We start from the raw sequence: 6,735 nt of genomic DNA, 5'->3' as shown, positions 1-6,735 counted from the left end.
TTTGGGATTGTGAGGAATGGGGTAGATAAAAATGGCTCAAGGATGGGGTTTCCACTCCCTATTCCAAGTTTGATGGGTATTTCTTCAAAGGAATAAGGTTGTGTGCGCCCTCAAGTTCTTGGTGTAAATGATTTTGAGACAGGCACATGATGGTGGTTTGATGGGACACTTTGGGGTTAAAAATACCCTTGTTATCCTAGAGGAACAATTCTATTGGCCCAAGATACGCAATGATTTTTCTAGGATTTGTGGCTAATGTATGGATTGTAGGAGTGCCAAATCTTCCCTCCTCCCTCAGGGATTATATATCCCACTACCCACTCCCCTATGCCCTTGGATTGACATATATATGGAATTTGTTTTGGGGATTCCAAGGACAAGGAGAGGTAGGGATAGCATTTTTGTGGTTATTGACTAATAATACCCAAGAGCACACACAAGTGTGCATGGTCTACCAAGTAATATAGTGGCCTTAAAGAAGGCCGAGTAACGATCCCACAGGGTCTAGTTCCAACAACTATTCAATTCTAGTTCACTTATTGAGATTAACTTGATGAAAAGTGTTACCAAAAGAGAGTTTGAAAGTTGTAAACGAAAATTAAAGTAAGCAGTGCGTAAAAAAGAAGATTTAAGACAAACACTAGAATAAAGCCTAAGGTTAAATCACTTTGAACAATCCTACTAAGTTATTGAACTTCATTCGTTAAGTTGCTTATCTTGGTTGTTGATTCATAGGGTTTACGCATGATCATGGTCTCCCAACCTCTAATAGTTTACCTAGCTTTGAAATTACAACTACATTGTTGAGCGGGGATGTAATAATCCAATTAAGTTTTTAAAGCTATCATCCTACATGTGAATTAAGCAATGTTTCTAGGTAAATCCCTATCTTAGATGCCAATTCAAATTCCTTATTTCATAAAGGAATAAGAACCCTACATTGTTTATTCCCTTGTTCAATCTTCCTATTCCCCCTCCCAAGATCAAAAGGTTGATAATGAATATATTCTAAGGGCCATGAATCTTTAAAATAGTTAAAACAAAGATAAAAAAACAACCAAATATGATAAGAAAATTAAACAAAATAAATTCATAATGATAGTAATCAAGTTCTTGGTTTTAACCCTGGAATGAGGGCATTTAACCACTAATAGTCATAACCGTAATCCTGATTCTTGAATGCATGATTAAAACCATGAAAGAGATAATTTATAGAATGTAAAACCTAAAATAAAGTTTGAATCATATTCCTCAATCTCCAAAGATGTTCCAAAGTTCTCCACAATGAGTACTAATTATTCTATATATAGTAGTAGTCTCTAAGACGTGTAGGGAATATGTGGTGCATCACGTTGCATTTCATATGGAGAGAACAACATGTCGTAGAGCATTTCATATGGAAATAGGTCCATGGGGAATTTCATATCTCGTGGGAAGATATCCGAGGAGCGCGCCAAATGTATGAACTCTCTGGAATTAGCCTTTGATGCCAACATTAAGTCATTTGCTTTGTCATCCATTCCACACCTTTTGGTGTTTTTTCCCTTTGTTTTCCAGATTTTATTTCCTCAATAAATAATTATAATCAACTCATCAAAAATCATACATGATCAAACACCAAATATTATAGCTCAAAACTACACAACATTCTCAACGATGAACTAAAAACACGGGCTAAGACTGGGCTCGCCCACATTAGTTTTTAACTTATGTTTTGACTCTTGGCTTAATCCAATTGAAAATTTTACATTATAAAAAAGTTTATCCATATATAATTACATAATAAGACCATTAGGAACTCATTACACACAGTAGAATCCATCGAAAACAACTAGAACAACACCTAACTCAAGCTGGTAAAACTAGTTTTATCGTCTAGACTAAATGATCCTTTTAAACCCAAACTTGTTTGAAAATACCTTTTCACCGTGTAAACACACACTTGAACACTTACATGCTTATTTATATCATCATCACTACATAAATAATAAGAATTACGGACAAAACAAGTCTAAATAAGCTAAGATAGCAACACTAAAGTGCATAAATACACCTAATATCACCACCCTACACTTAAAGACTTGTTCTTCCTCGAATAACTCTTTACTCTAAGCATCATAAGCTGAGGAGAATCTACACTTCTACTATCTGCTATACACGCAAGCTAGTACTACATAGAATGCAAGTTTCTACACAAAGCATGTTATGTACACAATTGATAGTTCAAGAACACTACATGCAAATATCCTAGCCTCAAGACTTGATTCACCAAATTGGCAAACCCATGCACATTTATCAATCAAGGACATCATACAAATCACCCACATCTATTAAACATGTGCCCTCACCATAAGAAATTTACCTATAATCTCTCATATAAAAGCAATATATCTCATAATAGGTACGATAATTAAATTGAGCTCACTCACTCAAGGAATTCACAAGTTAAACATTATGAACCATAAGTTTGCCCATAGTGTAGTACTCTACTAATATCAGAATGATGAATCTTAGGATCAAATAGGTCTTTAATGATTTTAATGTAGGCTAAGGGATGGGTAGGAACTATTTTGGCTTAATAGTGACTATCTTCCCTAAGCTCTTTAACACGTCACGTTATACATTCAATCTACCTTTACAACCAAGTTACATAACTTTTATCTACCACATTCTTTAGTTTTCACCCCATCTCATTAAGCTCTTTAACAAACACTATGTTGGGGGTATACTAAGTATATATCTTTTAATTTACCCTTTTTCGCACCCAGTTTATGTTACATACCCCTATGATAGCCACCCTCAACTTAAGAAATTTTCCTTAGTTGAGGTACACAACATCAAAGGAGGACCAAGGCCAAAATAGATTCATTGTAACATGACTGGGCTAAAAATAGAAATTTCTTAAGTACAAATTTCTCTAACTCCCAACCACAATGCAATTGTACACACAAGTAACTATTACTTTGGGGAATCACCTTCACCTTTTTTCTTCTTATTTTTCAAACTCCTTACTTAATTAATTTAACACTAAAGCATTTAGGAGCATTTGGATCACATTCCGATCTATCAAAGAAGGGGATTAGGCTATATATGACCCTTCCAAAGAAGAATTTCAAGGCTCAATAGGGGTTAGCTAGAATTATGCTAAAGGTTAGGTGAAAGAAGGTATAAAATAAGGCTATAAAAGAAATGCCTATATCATCTCCTAACCCCACACTATTTATTTTTCTTTGCACACACACCAGGCAGGTTCTAGACGTCACATATAACAAGGAATATACAACATCTCACACACATTTGGTACATGCTCAACTCATATAGGATCATCCTAGAATCTTAACCAAATAACCACATGAATTCAAATTTAAGCAAACAAGTACAAGAGTCATAATCATAATGCTAAAAGTCTAAAAAGTAGTAATTCACACAATCAACATGCTTTTACAACTAAAACACTTGCATCATGCAGTCTAATATAGAACCAACAAGAACATCTTATTTTTTACTAACACAATTTTTTTTTAAAATTACCCTAAAAATAGGAATTTCCCTACCCCCACGCTTAAAAATCTACTTTGTCCCCAAAGTATACTCAAAAGTAAGTATAGAAATACTCCCTGAGGCTTATAAGCCTAGATAGTAGCATTTTTTATTATTAAAAAGGGCTGGGGACCACCCTACACTCAGTCTTTTCCATGCTCCTTAGGTTATATTTTCGGTACGCATACTTCCCATCAACCTGTGACTCCATAAAAACAAAAACTATGTGAAGTAAAAACTAAAAATTAAAGTTTAAGAATTCCTACCTAACTTGGGTTTACTCCCAAGCAGCACCTAATTTAGTGTCGCAACGCGACCCAACTACCACGCCTCCATATTCCTTTATCCTTTTCCTCACACTTGGATCCTATCTTCTTATTTGTTTTTGACCTCTCACAGTTAACAACTTTTTCAAATTTTGTCTTTCCAGGCTCATCAATCTACTTCATGTTGGGCTTAGATGTTGAAGACTTGGGTTGCTCAATGAGGAAGTTCGAAAAGGCCTTTTACGGAACTGGCTCCACCATCCTACTCTTATACCCTTCAATCATGGTTATTATGCACAAGTATTTATAATGGTTTAGTGTGTTAATCAATTTATACACTTTAAAAACTAAGTCTTTATCCTCCAAACTCATTATGAGCGTGCCTTTTCTCATATCAATCAAAGATCCTCCCTTCGCTATAAATGGATGTCCCAAGATGACTGGTACTCTTTTATCTTTTTTAAAAATCTAAAACAATAAAGTTAACAGGAATAATAAACTTACCAATCTTCATGAGAACATCCTCTATGACTCTTTCTGGACAGTTATGGTCTCGTTTGCTAGCTGCAGTAGCACAAAACTCGATCTAGGCTTTCCCAAGACTAAATATTTTAGCAAAGATAGAGGCATCAAGTTTATGCTTACGCCTAAGTCACTAAGTGATTGAACCACCTCATTGTTTCCAATCTGAATGGGAAGTGTGAACTTCCAAGGGTCCTTAAGCTTTTTGGACATATTTTGAGTCACCATAAATCTACACTCCTCAGTGAAAGCTACAACTTCCACATCCTGCAATTTAGCTTTATTAGCAACTACATCCATCAAGTACTTAGCATACATGGGCATTCCCTACAAAATATTTTCAAAAGGTAAGTTAATGTATAGCTCTCTGAATATTTCAAAGAACTTCTTGAAGCACATATCCTCCTCTACATTTATATCCTTTTGTGGGAATGGTAGTTATGGGATCTTCTTCACCACTTCAATGATTTTTGTTTTCTAGAATTCAGACTTTCTTAAATTTTTCATCAACTTTGTCCTTTATCTGCTTAGGATCTTTCTCTACATCCACCTTCTTAGTGGCCTTTGGAGGTTCTTTATTAAACTCTTTACAACTCCTTACAGTTTTTTCCATAACTTGTATTGGGTTTTCAATATCACTTGGAAACCTATCTTGAGGCTTGGTATTTTATACCTATTGTATTTAACCTAACTATAACTCCAAGCTCCTTGTAATGGTCTATTGATTCTTCATATCTTCTGCCAATTTTGATTAGGCATCTAGAATTTGTTTCATCATCTACTCCAAATTTATATTTATGGTCTGATTTACTTAAGCTTTGGGGTTACTAAAACTTCTGTTGTTGGAGTTTCTATTGTTGATTTAGTGGTTGAGTCTACCACTTCATGTTGCAGGTGTTCCTATAGTTAGGCCTCTAAAAATTTCCCTTAAACTCCACAGAATGAGGATTTGCAGCATATATATTTGCAAAATGACCACTATTTCCACACACCACACACCAAATTCTTATCAGTTGAATTGCATTCACTTCAATTGTAGATGGTGTAACACCAAATTTTATGTTTCTAGCTGTGTAGTCAACTAACATCGTAATGCAGTAATTTGGGCAGATATTGTCGTAAACTGATCCACCTCCAAAACACCTGCAACCTTTTTAGTAACACTCCTTAAGTCTAAATATCATACTAGATTTACTTGTGCATTCCAGTTCAATAAAGTATACAGCTCAGCGTACGTCATCTCTAAAGCTTGACCACCTAAAGTTGAACCTAGCAAAATCCTTGTGTTACGATCAAGTTCCTCAACAAAAGTATAAGCTAATACCTTATTTAACTATTGATGGTATGGACAGTCCCATAGATGATCCTTGAAATGCTCCAAATCATGATATAAATTTTCATTTTTCTTTTGTTTAAAGCACATAATCTCATTGTGAACTTTCCCAGTCTTTACAGATGACAAAAATCAGATGTGGAATGTCTTAACTAAATCATCCTAGGTAGTGATTGAATTTGTTGGCTTAGCATTCAACCACTACTTTTCTTCCCCTAATAGTGAAACGTGGAATAGTGTCAACCTCATGTAATGAGTTGACACACTTGTAGGGATAAATGTGTAACTGATCTCCGAAAAGGTTTGCAAGTGGACTTGTGTATCTTCATGGGAAGGCCTTATGAACTTTTCACTGCTAATCAAAAGTTGTACCATATTCTGTTTGGGCTCAAAATTACCTCCAGCAGTAAGTTTCTAAAAAGGGGAGGTAAAATTTATTGGAAGTGGTATTGCCACTTCATGAACTGTCCTGCGGGCTAGTTGTTCTTCAGCCATAAGAGAAGGATTATCTTAATACTCTTCTATTTTTGAAATACAGGGAGGAAGAATTGCTTCTATACTTTGTTGATGGAAGCATTGCTCAGGTTTGGGACGTGGTTCAACTAATTCCCTATCCCTTGCCAGCTTACTAGCCTGAAAACCTATTTCCTCGAAATACAAAAACAAGACAAAGGAAATCTAAAATTTAAAACTAAAATAAAAATAGTTTCCCAATTACTAGTCCTCGGCGATGGCTCCAAAAACTTGATAGCACCTAAGCATAGACATAAGTGTACGTGACCTACCAAGTAATATAGTGGCCTTAAAGAAAGTCGAGCATCGATCCCACAGGGACTAGTTCCAACAACTATTGAATTGGACTAGTTCCAACAACTATTCAATTCTAGTTCACTAGGTTTAAATCAGTTTGAACAATCCTACTACATATTGAACTTCATTCCTTAAGTCACTTATCTTGATTATAGATTCATAGGGTTTATCGCATGATCATGGTCTCCCGACGTATAATCGTTTACCTAATGTAGACATTACAACTACATCATTAAGAGGGGATGTAATTATCCAATAAAGTTC

At 35.2% G+C, this 6,735-nt stretch overlaps 1 non-coding gene across 1 annotated transcript; it reads left to right on the top strand.

Annotated features, from left to right (window-relative positions):
• The first annotated feature begins 5,667 nt into the window (after positions 1-5,667).
• On the top strand, positions 5,668-5,769 carry LOC124886848. The gene has a single exon (XR_007044254.1). It is a non-coding gene; the product is annotated as a small nucleolar RNA R71 (small nucleolar RNA).
• The last annotated feature ends 966 nt before the right edge of the window (positions 5,770-6,735 follow it).

Source organism: Capsicum annuum, chromosome 8, assembly GCF_002878395.1.
Source record: "Capsicum annuum cultivar UCD-10X-F1 chromosome 8, UCD10Xv1.1, whole genome shotgun sequence".
Lineage (NCBI taxonomy): Eukaryota > Viridiplantae > Streptophyta > Magnoliopsida > Solanales > Solanaceae > Capsicum > Capsicum annuum.
Note: the sequence above shows the minus strand (reverse complement) of the source record. Positions and strands in the feature narration are given on the sequence as shown.